At 41.9% G+C, this 14,223-nt stretch overlaps 1 protein-coding gene across 45 annotated transcripts in view; it reads right to left on the bottom strand.

Moving 5' to 3' along the window:
* Nucleotides 1-14,223, bottom strand: part of RIMS1 (regulating synaptic membrane exocytosis 1) — a 599,063-nt gene that overhangs the window by 26,585 nt on the left and 558,255 nt on the right. The window contains exon 1 of one of the 45 annotated variants that reach the window (XM_027972768.3): nucleotides 12,875-12,997. The exons of the other annotated variants lie outside the window; for them this stretch is intronic. The gene's annotated coding sequence lies outside the window, so the exon portion shown is untranslated. Of the gene's footprint in view, nucleotides 1-12,874; nucleotides 12,998-14,223 lie in introns of those variants that run through there. 45 annotated transcript variants of the gene reach the window in all.

Below are 14,223 nucleotides of genomic sequence, written 5' to 3' on the forward strand. Positions count from 1 at the left end.
TGAACTTGGGCAAACTTTGGGAGATGGTGAGGGACAGAGAGACCTGGCGTGCTGCAGTCCATGGGGTCACAGAGTCGGGACACAACCGGGCAACTGAACAACAATGATTACTATTTAGGGAATCTTTCGTTTTTTCCAATTTGAAAAGGCAGCCTAATACACTCAGTGTTGGCTGGATACAAAATGGTTTGAGGGCCTTCCATGGGATCAGAGCCTGTGGATTCAGGTCCCAGCTCCACCTGTGTTAGTTCTGGGTCTGCAAGTGGCTCAGTGTCTCTCTTTGCCTCACTTTCCTTGTCTATGAAATGGGAGCTTGTCTCAAGCAGGAATGAAAAGATCATGGTTCTGAACGTACCTCCTGCTACACTGTGAGATCTCAAAGGGTTTTGCATAGATTGGGTCTCCAAGTAGAATAACACTAATTCCCCATGCTCAACTCAAAGCACATCTTTCTGTATCTTTCACATATTTAGCTCAAAATGCTCTTCGGAATCAAGTGTAAGTGGCAACAGATCCCAGAGACTTTTCATGCCCTGAGTATCCATCCTTATCCTTTTCTCTAGTGACAGAACGTCCCTCATCCTTCCAGCTAAGGGCTGACCACATTGCCCTTCTCATCTCCACTGTGAATGGCACAGGGATGTGATAGTGGGTGCTGCAGCAGCCACTTTGGGCCCCAGGATGCAAGCATGTGTTGAAGCTGGCAGAGCCTGGGTCCCTGATGTGTTGCAGTTGTTATGCCAGCCCCAGATGAGATGGTCTGCCTGCACTACTATGTGAGGGTCTTGATTAAGCCACTCTATCTGTGAGTGTCTTGTTACAGTAGCTTAATCTGTACCATGGTACATAGGATTATAAATAAAATCTAGTGTGGATTTAAAAAATATAATAGTATTTTTGTGAAGAGTACACTCAATTCTCTGACTTTAGATCTGAGAATTGAGTTACTGAATTGATTGGCAATACTTTCCTATTTAGAAAATAGAAGGCTCCTCTTCTAACAGCAGAGTTAGAAATTTTTCTTCTCTGTATTGTCTCAGAGAAAATGGGGTTAGAAGGGGAGACTCTAGCAATAACTGATTCAATACATAGAGGGGTCCTTTCTAAGTTATAAGTCCTCGGTTTCTGTTAGGTGACATCAGGTATGTGGATCTCTTCCTGTTTAAGATCAGCCCTGGGATTTCTTTGGAAGGGATGATGCTAAAGCTGAAACTCCAGTACTTTGGCGGCCTCATGTGAAGAGTTGACTCATTGGAAAAGACTCTGACGCTGGGAGGGATTGGCAAGAGTTGACTCACTGGAAAAGACTCTGATGCTGGGAGGGATTGGGGGCAGGAGGAGAAGGGGACGACAGAGGATGAGATGGCTGGATGGCATCACGGACTTGATGGACATGAGTCTGAGTGAACTCTGGGAGTTGGTGATGGACAGGGAAGCCTGGTGTGCTGATTCATAGGGTCTCAAAGAGTTGGACACGACTGAGCGACTGAACTGAACTGAACTGAACGTGCACATACGAAGTTCCTCATTACTGTGTAGCAATGACCTGCTGCGCTGGTCATTATGGGAAGAAAACAGTTTGAGATCACAAATTACATGAGTACATTTCTTTCCAGATTCTATAAAACAAAGTGGGTTCTCTGCTTCTTACTACATCCCTTTAAACCAACTGGATGGGTTTTCATCAAACTCAGGATAGTCTGATTTGAAATATGAGCTATGTAGCACAAGTGGAGTTCTTTTTAGGGATTTCAGAGACCAGCAGGGTGACTTTAAAGAGATGGGCAGGATTTCTTGACAGAGTCTGAGTCAGGGGTACACTGATCTGGGAAAGACTTGTACTGTGTAACCAGTCACCCATGATCAAAAGGGACCTACATTGAAACTCAAGGTCACAGCATCAGGCACCCAAAATAGTGAGTGATGGGGACAATTACACAGTCTCCTCTTTGGGGAGCCAGTCTAGCTTGAACTGGCCCCTGAGCAGGAATTAACCGTATTCAGGCTTATGACCTCCCCAATCTACACTGGAGAGTCAAGCAGCACGTGTGACTGTGCATCTCTGTACAGCGGGAGAGCGCTATCATCACAGAATGACCCACAAGGTAATTACTGAAAGGGTGGGATAAACACTGTCCAGAGAAACAGGACGGAATGAAATGGGCCCGACCAACTTTTAAAGGCCAAGTTCACATGAAGAGGACTCTGAGATTCCCTCCTGTCTCTTTGCTTAGGCACATTAATCACACTGGCATTACCCATCATTACCGAACAGATGGGATGTATATAAAGAGTCTGTACGTAAAACAAAATTTGACAAAGATCACACTACAAAATGAGTTAATCCATACAGTTAATAAGAATGTATGATACTCCAGAGATCTCTGGATCATCTCTGGATGGAAGATCATCTCTGGAGGACCATTAAATCCTCTCCTGCATTCCGGGGCCTGGCTCAGTCCCTCCTGTGGCCACACTCTAGTACAGAGGATGGAGCCTCTTCCTCCCCAGGGACCAGGAGGGCATCCAGAGCTTCTACACGAAGCCTCCAAGATCCTTGGAGCCTAGAATTCCCCATCCAGAGGCCCCAACCCCACATCCAGGGCCAGCCCGTATGTATGTCTTTTTCTCTCCTAACAGTGAACAGCACCACCAACGTGCATACCCCAAAGTCCAGGTGGGAGCAGGCAGGGCCCCTTGAGGTGCTTTGCAGAGCCAGCAGCTGGGAACGGAAGGTGGGGGTGGTGGGTCCCAGCAGAAGGTGGGGGTGTGTCACAGTCAAGCACAGAGCTCCCAGCAGTCATAATTCTAAGTTGAAACTTGACCTCTTCAGTGATGGCAAACGTTTTTTGTCAAGGTAGGAAACTAAAACCTTTTATTTATCATTTAGCATTTTTTAGCTTGGTTTGTAACGGTTAAGTACCATCAGGTATGTGGGCTTCTGTTTTTTTGAACAGGCCCAAGTCTAGCATTTCTCACGGATGAAACTATCTCATATTTTATAATATAAGGAAAACCCTATTTTGATCCACTTAAAGGATTATCATTAGAAAAAATATCTACTGGGTATTTTTTTTTTTGTTTTTGAGCTTTGATCAGACTTTGGAAAACTTACGATCAATTCTGATGATAAACACCTAGGGAAGGACAGTGTGGCCACAGCATCTTGCTCTCTTTCAAGGTTTTACTAAACTTTCCATCAATTCAGGAAACTTGGAGATCAAGAAAGAAGGTGACAGGCAGTCACTACAGTCAGTGATCATGAGTGTGTGTCTCTCTGACGGCTAGCTGCTCTGTCCCTCTGGCTGGTGGTCTCCATAATGTTGAGATCCTGGGGCCACAAAACCTACAGATCCAGAAAGAACACTCCACATGGAAACTCACAGCACAACAGCAGGGCAGCAGAGCCTGCACTTTGCAGAATAAAACAGGATGTGCCAGCACCGACTGTAATGTCTGATTTATAATCCTCAAGTAATTGGATGTTACTCTACAGATTTTTAATAGTATGCCAAAGCGTTATTTGCTAAGATCTGATTAAGCAAAGAATTCAAAGAAAACTGGGCTACTGGGATCAATATTTTCGAAGCTACAAAATTGTCATCTTTAAGCCCAAACTTTTTAAGAGAACGTTAACTCAGAGGTGTCAGCAGCCATCTCGTTTCTTTTGCATTTATAAAATTACAATGTAAGAAATACAGGTGGTCCAAAAGACATCTTTACTACTGGTAGCTTTTAAAAATAATCCAGTTTCCATTTTATTAATAAGGACATTGAGAACTTCATTAGTCCATGGGGTATTTTCAATGCAGTGGCAAAGTGAAAAATTAACTGGCAAAATTCCAGGGGATCAGTAGCCAGGAAATATTGTAGGGATCTCATACAAGTGGCAACTTAGTTACAAAACTATCCATCCTTATTACCCTATCCTATGCAAGCCTTACCTGACTACCCCATAGACCTGCACCCAAACATAGAAATTTTATGTGTCACTACACGGGAAGCAAAATCTACCATGAGAGAATATGAGCTGCTTGAGGTAGCTGTAATCTTCTGCAATACTATTATCTGGAAATGTTTCAGTCTGTTATATCATAAAGTGAAAAAAGTGTTAGCTGTTCAGCTGCGTTAGACTCTTTGTGATCTCATGGACAGTAGCTCGCCAGGCTCCTCTGTCCAAGGGATTCTCTAGGCAAGAACACTGGAGTGGGCTGCCATTCCCTTCTCCAAGGGATCTTTCCAACCCAGGGATCAAACCCAGGTCTTCCTCATTACAGGCAGATTCTTTACCATCAGAGCTAAGGACCCTCTTATGTCATAACTGGAGGATTATTTAGATTTCTGTTTACTCACCGTATCATTAGCTTAAATTCTAACACCTATTTTAGAGGATGGGGACAAAAAATTTTTTTAAAGTAGTTATATCTATTTACTGAATGATCATAAAGGTAATTTATGTTTTAAGAGGTAAAATATACCAATATTACAAATAGGCATAGAAGGAGTTAAGTTAGTTGATTGAAGAGAAAAATCTTCAGATTCCAAGTGGAAAGAGAAGGGTGAATTATTCAGCAGGAACAGGCAGAGGGAGGCCGAGGAAGAGAAAGCAACTTTCCTGGGGCAAAAAAAAAAAAAAAAAAAAAAAGACCACAAGAGTGAGGGTGGCTGTCTTCACAGTGGATTCTGAGCAGCTGGTCCTTGTAAAGGAAACCATTCCGGCTGTCAGGGAGATCAAACTGAGCCTTGGAGAACGAGCCAAACGGGCAGCAAATGGGCAAGTTAAGTAAACAGTGGTAATTGGAGGCCTGGCCACACAGGTCTTGGGAGTAATTTGGGGTTTGGCTGTGCCCAGTGATGAGAGTCTATGAGTGATAGGAACGCTACATGCACACAAACAGGTCCACATATGTCACTGGGAACCTGCTGGCTGCTCTCCACCGACTGCGGTTAGAATGTATTAAATACTGTAGGACATCATTTATACGTGGACTCTAAAATACAACACAAGTGGACTTCTCTACAAAACAGAAACAGGCTCACAGACATAGTGAACAGACTTGCGGTTGCTATGGGGGGATTGGGGAGAGGAGGGTGGACTGGTAGCTTGGGATTAGCAGATGCAAACTATTACACATAGGATGAATAAACAACAAAGTCTTACTATATCGCACAGGGAACTATATTCAATATCCTGGGATAAACCATAACTGAAAAGAATATGAAAAATAATATATGTATATATATACACACACACATATATACACACAACTGAGTCACTTGGCTATACAGTAGAAATTAACACAACACTGTAAATACAAAACATAAGTGTTAAATAAAACATAAAGTTTCACATCCAAAGAGCAAAAGAAACCCTTAGGAAATTAAAAAGCAAACAAATAAGGATTTGAGGTCTTTCACGTTCACCCTTCTGCCTGCCTTCTGACTTCCCTGGTGGCTCAGATGGTAAAGCGTCTGCCTGCAATACAGGAGACCCAGGTTCGATCCCTGAGTTGGGAAGCTCTTCTGGAGAAGGAAATGGCAACCCACTCCAGTATTCCTGCCTGGAGAAACCCAGGGACGGAGGAGCCTGGTGGGCTACAGTCCATGGGGTCACAAAGAGTCTGACACGACTGAGCGACTTCATTTCACTTCACTTCACCTTCCATCTTTAGAAAATCAGATGAAAAGAATTTGCAATATATAAGAAGAGCCTAAAATGTGTACTGGTGAAGGGAAACTCTGATGACCAAGTCTCACCAATCCACAGCACAGCATCATATGTATCTTAGGGCATCTAAGGAATTAACGGAATTGGGTCAAGCACAGTATTTAAAGATTCTGTTGCCAAAAAGTAAATGTTCCTGAGCAGATACTTAAGCATTAACAGAATGAAAATGTGAACCAAATGAGGGATAGGAGTTATGCACGTTAGCGAAGTCAGCCACTCTGCCTCTCATTTTCCAGGTATTGGTTATTATTCTCAAGGCACTGTCCTAACTTGACTGTACAAAAGAATGACAGTCCTGAGAGTCTGAGTGAGAGAAGCATTAGGTGTTAATGACACAAAAACGTTCTGGCTTTGGCTCAGTCGCAGGCTACAGATTGAATGGGTCTCCCATCCCCGCAGTTAATATATTGAAACCTGCATGGTGGTGGTACTCAGAGCCAGGGCTTTGGGCAGGTGATTAGGTCATGAGGGTGAAGCCCTCATGAATAAGGTTAGTGCCCTTATAACAGAGACCCCAAAATGCATGCCTGCTCCTTCTACCGTGTGGGGTTACAGAAAAAGATGGCCATCTGTGAACCAGGAAGTGAACAATGCTGGTGCCCTGACCCTGGGCTTCCAGCCTCCAGAAGCAAGTTTCCGTCATTTACAATCCACCCAGTTTACGGCATTTTTGTCACAGCAGCCCCGGTTGACTGAGACATTACACCCTGTCAGGTGGAGACAGACAAGACCAAGATTGCAGAGCTAGTAACTCTTTTCCCGGAGGGAAGACAACTGGACACAGTTGAGAACCAACCTGACATTTTCCTCACGAGACCAGAAGTAAATTTACAGTACTAAATACTTTTCTTACTATACCTTGAGGCTTCTGTGATATGAAAGCAGCAAGATAATTTCATACTGGCAATAATTGTTTTCTGTTCAAACGAGGATTAAAAGAATACAAAAATTAAACACAGAGCTGAAATCCCAAAATGAATACAATTAGGTGGATTCACCTGGTGCATTTCAGGATAGAATAGATCTGAAATTTAGCACCGGCACTTTAAAAATGAGTAATCTCATCCAAATTCTTTATTTAAAGGGTCAGGACATAAATCCTTAGCTAGTGGCCACATGGCTTCTAAAGCCACAGTGAAGATCAGCGCCTCAAACTTTCTGCTCCAAACTCTGTCTGGCCTCTATTGTAGATGAACTTTTAATTCCCATTTTGTAAATAAAAGAAGATGACAAAGAATCTGATCATGCAAGCAGTGAGGCCCTGAGTGGATTGTTTGTTTCAGGAAGAACAGACATCGTCACACTCCATTTATTCACACTTGAACAGACCAAGTCCAACCTCCAGAGATTCGAGCATCTCTGCTACAATAAATGTTACCTAACAGTTGGTGCCACCTGGGGGCAGCCCTGTATGGTGTTCTTTAACGAACAAGGACCCGCATCACTGTGCATTAGATATGGTCTAGGGACACGGCTCTTAGTTCTGCAGTTTTCTTAAGCCAGGAAGATTTTGTCTGCAAATTTAAGTCTGAAATTCTACAGTAAAAGGCTCTTGATAATGCTTCTTGAAATTACCCCTAACGTAGAGCAAAAGGAGAGAAATACTGTATGTCCCTGGTACCTAAATTTTTGAAAAGTTGATTTCAGCTGAATTTCTCTGCAAACAAGTTCACATTTTATGAAAGATGCTAAGCAGTCAAGTTCTAAATCAATTTGAGGAAAGAAAAACATTTTTATAGATTTTACAGATCAAGGAAACATCTACTTTTTGCTTCCCTGGTGGCTCAGATGGTAAAGAAACTGCCTGCAATGCGGACGACCCGGCTTCTATCCCTGGGTCAGGAAGATCCCCTGGAGAAGGGAATGGCAACCCACTCCAGTACTCTTGCCTGGAGAATTCCATGGACAGAGGAGCCTGGCAGGCTACAGTCCATGGGGTCACAAAGAGTCAGACATGATTGAGCAACTAACACAGACTTTTTGCTAAGTTAAAGACAATAAAAACAAACAAAGTAAAACATAGAACTCTGGAAGGCAGGGGTGAAAATAATCATATTAGGAATACATTAAACAATTCTGATGAGAAAAGTTAAACACCATGGCAGTACAGACCAGTACTTTCAATTTTAGAATGAGACACTTTTCTTTAACCTTTATATTTTCCTCTCAAAGGCACTGCAAGACAGTGCTGATACGGAAAGTCACTTTTCTTGTTTTCTTGCAACCCAATGCATCATAATCATGTTCACATAGAATTCCACTATTTGTAAAATACTTTCAATTAGTTGAGGAAGGAACCGCATTTTGTCTTATTAATAATAGCATTTGTAACCAAACACTAGGAGAGCATATGACTGGGAAAAACAGGTAAAATGTCACTTAAACAAAATATGTAAGAACGGACTCGTAACAGACCCTCAGATCACACACACATTCACACACAGATCAACACATACACACACATACACAGGACGAGCAGCTTTCATTGTTATAAGCCCTTTACACGCTTTATATTAAATTAACAAATACAGTTTAAAAATCAACGAGCTTTTCACATCAGGAAAAATATCCTCGTTAAAGAAGGAACATTTTCCTTTGCATCTGTTTGTCTTTACTTTTCAAGAAGACAGATCTCTCCCAGGTTTCCTCCCTTCCAACTCCATCCTCCACTTCGTCCATATGAGGACCGTGGTAAACACCTCCCCCACCTCCTGCAATGATCCTGCCATTCACGTCCCCTCCTCCTCTTCTCTACCTTATTCTCCTAAACTTTACTCTTCAACCCCCAGAAACTTTTCCCTCCAAGGTGGTGGATTCAAAATTGCAGGGAGCTGATCATCAAAATTGCCGGGAGCTGATCATCAAAATTGCCAGGAGCTGACCATCAAAATTGCCGGGAGCTGACCATCAAAATTGCAGGGAGCTGACCACCAGCTGGTGGGGGAGAAAATCATGCAAGCAGCTCTACCTGAGCAGGATGGTGGTGTGGCTGTTTTATCACTCAGTCGTGCCAGACTCTTTGTGACTTCACGGACTGTAGCCCTCAAGGGCCCCCTGTCCACGGGATTTCCCAGGAGAAATATACGGGAGTGGGTTGCCATTTCCTTCTCCAGGGGAAATCTTCCTGACCCAGGGATTGAACCTGCGTCTCCTGCATTGGCAGGCAGATTTTCTTTTTTTTTTTTAAACCACTGAGCCACCAGGGAAGTCCCATTCAGCAGGATACCAAGTGCAAATATGCCCAAGAGATAGGACAAAGGACAGAGTTAACATGCCTGCCACAGTGAGTTAATGAACTTCTCTCAGAGGAGGAGACATCTGAGCTGTATATTGAAGGTTAAAGAAAATGCTGAACAGATGCGCAAGAGACAAGGCATGCAAGACTGGGCTGAAGCTCCCCCCAAATCTCTCCACTAAGTAAGCAGAATGGCTGTACCTCTAACTCTTCATTGTCTGGAATATGTATCTGATTCTTTATGTCTGTCATATCTGCAGTCTGGGGTGTTTTACCTTACTTAATTGTATGCTTAAAGCTCACAATTAAAAACAAAACAAAACCCACTGGCTTTCTCTCAGTGCAGATTCTGTTTGGCTCCCTGGCAGCAAGATCCCTCAATATAGTATAGGAGGAGACCAGGGGCCCACAGTGTCCCCCTGCCCCACTGGAAATCTTGTGAAATGAGTGAGAAAGCATAGCAGAGATGGACAGCCAAAGTCATATGATGCTATAGCATTCCTCTTAGCACTTAATCTAAACTCAATCTAAATTTAATCTTTTCTTTCCATCTTTTAGTCAACTCTTCTTTCTTCTGCCCCTTAAAAATGGTTTCTCCTAAGAATTCATCTTTGATGTAGAAGTTTATAGCCTTGTATGAAGTTTATAGCCTCCCAAACTCCTGACTGACATCCACATATCACCTCTAGTGGGTAACTCCTATCACAGTAGCTCAAATATCAGTGCTCTGCTGTGCTGTGCTGGCCGCTGAAGTTGTGTTTGACTCTGTGCGACCCTATGGACTGTAGCCCACCAGACTCCTCCTGCCATGGGATTCTCCAGGCAAGGACACTGCACTGGTTTGTCATGTCCTCTTCCAGGGGATCTTTCTGACCCAGGGATTGAACTAAGGTCTCCTGCATTGCAGGTGGGTTCCTTCTCATCTGAGCCACCAGGGAAGCCCTCCAGTCTCAGCACCTTTCCTGAATTTCAATTCTGAATTTCTGATGTATTTCTTCCATTGTCACCTAAGAAATCGAACCAGCCCTTTGGAGTTCATAACAAGTTGGAGGATTCTGATGGTTTTATTCCGTGTCTCCTTGGCTGGGCTACAGTACTGGTCATTCAATCAAACACACGTCTAGGTATACCTTGTAGGTGTGATTAGAGGACACATTTGGTTGACTTTAATAAGGGGGACTATTTCAGGCAATCTAGCTGATTTAAAAGCTTCAAGGGTTGAACTAAGGCCTCTCTGATTGGGGATACTTAGCCCCGTGTGGGCTGTAGCTCCAGCCATTCCTGGGGGCCCGGGCTGTCCAAGCTCAGGGCAGCCCTATGGATTTCGGACCTGCCTCACAACCACAGAGGCCAGGTAATAAATCTCTTAATGTCTGTCTCCTACAGATTCTGCTCCTCTGGCTGAACCTGACCGGTAGAGTGTCACAGATCCCAAGAGGTCTTCTCTCCTAACGTCCCATTTCTGTTAAAGGGGCTGCCACTATTCCATGATCGAACGTGGTTATCTTTGTGACTCTCTCAGCCTCATCTTCCCCATCCGCTCCTTCCTTCTTGCTTCCATTACTCTCCTTATGTTGAGATGCTTGTCATTTCAGCTGGGATCTATACAACCATAGCGGATTCACTTTCAGAAAGATGTTGGTCATTGGCCTCTGGCTCCAACTCTGCCTCATCTGCCTCTCTCTGCTCCCCAGTAGCAACCTTCTGTGCCAACCAGGCTGCCTCCAGCCTGTTCCTGATGTATGAGATGATGTCTTCTGCCTCCAAGCTGTACTTTATTCTACTTACTTGAGATGACCCCTGCCATTCCTTTAAGACCACCTCAAGCAGAAGCACTTGCAACCAAGTTGGCCCAGCCTAAGCTCCGACACTGCTCTTTCCACTCTGTACTGCTGGCTCCCCTAAAAAGCACTTGCTAATTGACTCTAAACTGCTCTATGAAAACGCTTAGGTGAATGTGATAGACTTCAATAAAATCCTTTACTTACATGTAATTTTTCCTCTGGATATGCTTTCATGCCTCTCCCCTTAGCACCCTCCTGGTCAGAGTGTTTTGTGAGACACCAGTTTCTCCCAAAAATATTTACTGAGTGAGCCGCTGACTGAATCTTGTAACTAAATCCAAGGGCATTAACTGTACATACACCTTCACAGATTAGCCCAAAGCAGTTCCTAATCATTGGCCAATCAGATTAAAAAAATAAAATCCAGAACACACTGCTTCTGCACTCTTACACAAAGTTTAAAGTGTGAAGGAAAAAAAATACACTTTCTGAAAAGAATCTAAAAAAAATAAAGTACATAGCTGATTCACTTCGCTGTACAGCAGAAATAAACACAATGTGGTTAATCAACTATACTCAAATAATTTTTTTAAAATATACTTTTTGCTTCAGTAGAAAAATAATTTCTTACTGCTCATTAATAATAAGCACATATAAGAAGCAAGAGGCCATTTCACTGAGTTGGTTAAACATGATGTTGTGAAACCAACAGATGTTAAGATTCCTTTTGAGACAAACGACTTAAACTAAATTGGGGATTAGGGAAGGGAAAGATAAAAATCATGACATATTACAACCATCCTAAGCACGTTTATGCCTTCTTTCCGTGGATGAGCCCTGCTTCTGAAGTTGTGTGAAGTGTTAACTCGAACTGAATCAGGAATTAGTTCTATACAAGCGTTAATGAGGATATAAAATTAACATATAAACAAAGCACAAGCCTTATGCTGAAGACTTTGCTAATGTATAAAAGCCTCTACATGCCCCTCAGATTTTGATTTAGAGGTTATTTTAAAAAAAAATTTAGAAAGAAGCAAGAAACAAAGTGTTGATTTTACCACACATATTACATGGTTAGCCTTTGAAGAGCAGCACTGTTTGTGAATATTCACAACCAAGACTACCCTTTTCTAGAAGATTCTCAGAATGGCTCTGACACAAGGTCTAGCGATGACAAACAACACTTCTAATTTCAGCCAGATCTTCTGTGGCAACAGCACACGAGTGAACGAGAAAATGAGTGAGGGGGAAAGTGACCAGATTACACTTCTCCACATGAACTATCTGAAAGCACACAGTAAGTCTATTTCAAAATATTATTTAGACTCTGAAATGTGTTTTCTTTTAATCTAAAGATAGTTAAAACATACACATCATTTGAGAATTTTGATTAGTTTCTCTGAAATATGGCTGAGAAAGATCTTCAAAAATAGGTAGTCTTAGGAAACCAAAAAACAAAAAAACTATAAACTATATTAAATAAAGCAGTTAAAATGAGTCCTCATTAAGTTATTTATACAAAAAAGTTACATTTCTCTGGCCCTTGCCTGACTATAACACATGAAAGCAAAATTTTTGGAACCTAAACCTGATTTACAATTTTAAAAAGTAATGAAAATACACTTTTAAATTTCCAACATACATGTCCATATAAAAGTATTTGTATTTATTTGTATATAAAAGGTTATGTGATATGCAAAACAGTGGATACAGTTTTAAATACAAGTCAAATTGCTTTAAACGAAAATATAATTTTGTGATAACATTATGAGGTATGTTTGAGTTGAAGCACTGCTCAACTTCAAATCCAGTTTTAAAATCTTGTAAGCCTGTAAATATGTAAAGTTATCATATTTGGACATTATGACTTTATACATACACCTACAGCAGCAACAGCCTTCTGTATTTCATCCACTACATTACTTTTACATTTTTTTCTTTTTCATTGAATTATTAGTACTCTAATAATAAAGTATAATATACCTTTGCAAAACCTGTTTACACATTTTTTGAACGCTTCAGACAAACAGGAATTTGGCTTTTGGTTTTAGTTGCATAAGATGTTATACATCAGCTAACAAATTCCTGTAAGGACTCAGTAAATCCATATACAGAACACAGACTTACCTTGTTTATCTTGAGAAAATGAAGAATCAGCATTAGGTTGTCCTCAGAGGAAAACTGAAGCCAAAGAAGCTTTGACCTGGCTTAAATAACTTGTGCTGCCTCGGGGAGAAGTATTAGAGCTCTGAGAAACCTTTCCTTTCTCTCTCTCTCCCCCAACAACCCCCTTTCCCCCGCCCCCTTCCTCACACTTACAACAGGATGATTAAATTGCTTCTGCCAGGAGTGTTTCTTCCAGAGCCTATTATATTATACGACCATGAAGTGAAAAATCACTCGGAAAATTTGCTATGCATCATCTCATAATTTGAAAACTGCTAAATAGCACAATTTGAAAGCTGCTACATAGTCACAAATTTTTAAACAAACCATATAATGAAGACGTATTTAAATCGAATGAACTGAAAGTCTGTTTCTTAATCTATGAAATACTATGTAGCTTCTCTAGTATTTAATAAAAATTCAAGAAGTAAAGCTCAGGGCTTAACACATGATTTCCAGGGTAACTCTGTTTAAAGGGATTTTAGAGGGGCAAGAGGAAGGTCCCATGCGGCTGTCTTGCCCTAGTGCTTGTAATACACATGTAATACACCCAGGCATCAACAGCATCACCTTCCAGATGCACGCGGGGCTCCTCCCGCACTTCACCCTGCCAGGAGACAGCTCTAGGGCAAGGGAGATGGTAAAGCATAGAAAAGGTAAATGGCCCAACTCTTGCAGAACATTTTTCACACAGCAAGCTCACTGCTTCCCACACATTTCTGCTCCCCCTCCTCAAATTTGCTGGCATTGCTGGGCTTGCTGTGTTTTACAAGAAAGAGGACACAGGCCCCAGACTTCAGTAGCAGTTAGTATCTACACACAAAACTACCACCAGCAGCAACATCAAACCCTTTAATGCCACTTCCAACCACGTCCGCTTCCTTTCAATTGAAGCGGCACTGGAAGCCCTTTTCATGAAGATGGGAAAAACAGCAGTGACAGAACCATCTTACTAGGATCATGTTTGCTTTTTGTTTTCTTGGATAAAGAAACAAGCATTATTTGAAAAATAGGAACTTCTTTCTTTTCTTTCCTTTCTTTTTTTTAAGCAGATCATTTTCAGAGTTGGGGGTCAACTGTCACAAAGAACCAAGCAAAAATATCTTCAAAATGCTGTTATTACAGTTACCCCAGTGATATAATATTTTAACACTATTCTATTTTGAATTATGGAATGGACTATGTTTTGACCATGACCGTGTTTCTTGCTATCGTCCCTTCTCACCTGAAAAATGAACGTGAATAGGTGAGATGTAGCAGGGTGATCCTACTCACTAGTAACACAGGACAATCCTGGTTAGTGAGCACTG

The sequence above is a fragment of the Ovis aries genome, chromosome 9, assembly GCF_016772045.2.
Source record: "Ovis aries strain OAR_USU_Benz2616 breed Rambouillet chromosome 9, ARS-UI_Ramb_v3.0, whole genome shotgun sequence".
Lineage (NCBI taxonomy): Eukaryota > Metazoa > Chordata > Mammalia > Artiodactyla > Bovidae > Ovis > Ovis aries.